The sequence below is a fragment of the Panthera pardus genome, unplaced genomic scaffold (genome assembly GCF_024362965.1).
Source record: "Panthera pardus isolate Hobbes unplaced genomic scaffold, ASM2436296v1 HiC_scaffold_11, whole genome shotgun sequence".
NCBI lineage: Eukaryota > Metazoa > Chordata > Mammalia > Carnivora > Felidae > Panthera > Panthera pardus.
This window is the reverse complement of record NW_026526666.1, coordinates 68,684,561-68,687,708: the sequence shown is the minus strand read 5'-3', so window position 1 is coordinate 68,687,708 and position 3,148 is coordinate 68,684,561. Positions and strand designations below refer to the sequence as shown.

Genomic DNA, 3,148 nt, shown 5'->3' with positions numbered 1-3,148 from the left:
GCTTGAGGCCCTTCGTGAACCAAACCTAGCTTAACTGTTGAGTATATGGAACTAAATATATACATGTCCCCCAGTTCAGCCTGCTAATATATACCCCATATCTTAGCAGTATCTTTTTTTCCTGTGTCTAGGATACCGAGAAAGAAGGCATATGCCAAAACTTATTTCTGACAGTTTATTGGAGGAGGGCTGCAACCATAGGCAGCAAAAGTGAAGGGGAAATTAGAAAATGAAGGAAGAAAGTAGAGGCCTTTATCTGCTTTCTTCTTCCGATTTCCTGCATCTGATTGACCCACGATTATCTCACATTTAACACACCTTTGCATATGAGACATTTCACCCAGGTCCTCTGTGCAGCCGCTGAGGAATCGAGATCCCACCTCCACATTGCAGTGTTTCATTTCAGTGTGGAAGTTGTGGGTTGAACCAGAAGTTCCATGGATCCAGGCAGGTCAGACCCTGACCGTAACTGCGGGATTCTGGAGGTTTTGCTAGAGCTGGCCCGTCCACCCCCACCAAGGAAAGGGCATATAAGTGTTCCCATTAGGAAATGAAGCAACATCTGGCATGTTCATCTGGCATGTGGCCTAGGCCAAGGGCAGAAGGGGCTGAGTGAGTGTGGGGATGGGCAGAGCTGGGTTCTGCACACTTTTTTTTTTTTTTTTTTTTTGAGTAAGTAAGCACGAGCAGAGAGAGGGAGAGAGAGAAGACCTCAAGCAGGCCCTGCACTGTGAGTGCAGAGCCCGATGCGGGGCTCAAACTCACGAACTGTGAGATCACGACCTGAGCCAAAACCAGGAGTTGGATGCTTAACCTTGTGATCCACCCAGGTGCCCCTGCACACCTTTTATGCTCTTGTGCACCGCAGCTGTCCTTTAGCACCTGCTAAAGGTAATGAGCCACAGTAAAAGCACAGGAAGGAAAGAGGAAAAGAGATAATCTCAGTGGGTCTGACACCTGTGGTTTGACTAAGTCATTTGCCCGTCAAGGGGAATTCTCTCAAAAGGCAGGATTTCTAAATGGTCTCTGCTTTTTTTCTTTTTTCTTCTTTTCTGTGTCACAGTGATTCTTGCTGCCTGATGCCACAATTACGACTTTATTTTCTAGGTGTGATGGAGCCCCCATTTCCCTCTGTATCTGGATATTTTGTGGCCATTCTTTGCTTACAGATAGTAGTACTCGCTTCAGGTAGGGACATCTATTCCTTTTTTATGATGTGTTGTGTCTCTAAAGAACGATACTGGAGGAAAATGGAAAGTTCATCTTCAGATTCAACCCTTCTCTTCTAGTTTTGACGATAGAAATGAGTGTTACAGCAACTTACAATTAAGAAATTGCTTTACTGCCTTTCTCACCGCAGCTCCGTGCCACAGCCCTACAACACTGTGCCTAGAAGAGAGAGGCGAACATCTAACGTCTCCCCTCGGGAATCCCGAATTCTCACTGACAAATCATAATAAACATATCACTTCTACTTAAGAGCAAACCACAGTCGTTTATGCGACAATATGAATTATAAGTTTAGGAGGACCTCAGATAAAGGAGTTGTGAGCTGGAACCATCCACAAATTTTCCTGAGCACATCAGGTCTTAAGTCTAATAATTCAGGTTCCTTATGGTGAGAGGGATGAAAATTCTTGGCACAGTCAGGAATGAAGGTGGTGGAGTTGAAAGGAGCAAAAATTAAGAGGCTGGGAGGAGTGGGTCATAGTTATTTACAGCTTTAGAACAAATCATGCCGATGCCTAGTGATTTAAAATGACAACCACTCTGCCATATCTCACAACTTTGTGGGTCAGGAATTCTTGTTCCCCGTGACAAAGACTGAGGTTGCTTGTATTCAGCTGGTGGGATGGTCCAACGGGCCCAAGGCAGCTTCACTCACTTGTCTGGTGCTTTGGTGGAATAAGCTGGAAGGCTGCTGGGACTGTCAGCTAGATTGTCAATATGTGGCCTTTCTACCATGGTGGTGTCAAGGCAGTCAGGCTTCAGATACGGCAGTTCAGGGCTTCCAGAAAGAATGTTACCAAAAAAAGAAAAAGGAAAAAAAAAAAAAAAAGGACAAAAGCTGAGATGGAAGTTGCTCATTCCTTAAAATAGACCCAGAAGAGGTTGCAGCTTGTCTTCTGCCATGGTCTACTGGGCAAAGCCATCACAGAACACACAGCTTCAAGAAGAGATGTTCCTTCTCTTTTCAGAAAGAGCATCAAAAAAACCTGTGGCCATATTTAATCCACCCCAAATGGACACTGAGAAAAGCAACTGGAATATTCGATAAGTGAAGACTGTTTATTGTTCAGCATAGCAGTCCACACGCCGCCTCTGGACAGTGGTCCCTTCGTTAAGTATGGACAGAGTGACTACTACGTTCTGGCACTATCATCCCTGGAGACGATAATGAGAATTTTTAAAAGGGAATAAAACAGAGACTCTGCATGGCTCATGTGTTAGTGGGCCATGAGAGGACATAAGGACAGGAATTAAAAATATCAGTCGGGGTGCCTGGGTGGCTCAGTCAGTTGGGCGTCCGACTTCAGCTCAGGTCATGTTCTGGCAGTTCGTGGGTTCGGGCCCCGCGTCGGGCTCTGTGCTGGCAGCTCGGAGCCTGGGGCCTGCTTCAGGTTCTGTGTCTCCCTCTCTCTCTGCCCCTCCCCCAATTGTCTTCTCTCTCTCTCTCTCTCTCTCAAAAATAAATAAGCATTAAAAAAATATAATGTGGTGATACGTCTTATGAAGACAGTTTAGGTATAACTAGGGGAAATGTTGAATGGATGGTCATCAACATTTTCTCCAAGAAACTGACATTTAAGCTGGAACCTGAGAGACCAAGGAGAAGGCAGTGATGACAGGAGCGTCCGAGAGAATCGTGCTGCTGTCTGAGAGCAAACTTCCAAAGTCAGGAAAGGCTTGGCATCAAGAACCAGGAAGAAGGTTGATGGTGCCAGTGCAGAGGGATCTAGGTGAAGCTTCCAGGTGGTCCCAGTAGGCAGACAGGCTGAGCTCAGCTGCCAGCTTCCCCACCACAGTGAGCAGAGCACATGGAACTGGGCTTATTTCAGATCCAACTCCCAACTGGTTTAGTTGGAGAATGGGAGAGAACTCTCTGGAATAAATACTCACTAGTACATGAATTTCACAGTTTTCCTGT

General features: G+C 45.8%; 1 long non-coding RNA gene across 1 annotated transcript; it reads left to right on the top strand.

The window, feature by feature from the left end:
• Positions 1 to 680: 680 nt before the first annotated feature.
• On the top strand, positions 681 to 2,662 carry LOC128772953 (uncharacterized). The gene is made up of 3 exons (XR_008417082.1): positions 681 to 817; positions 1,108 to 1,188; positions 2,199 to 2,662. It is a non-coding gene; the product is annotated as an uncharacterized LOC128772953 (long non-coding RNA).
• The last annotated feature ends 486 nt before the right edge of the window (positions 2,663 to 3,148 follow it).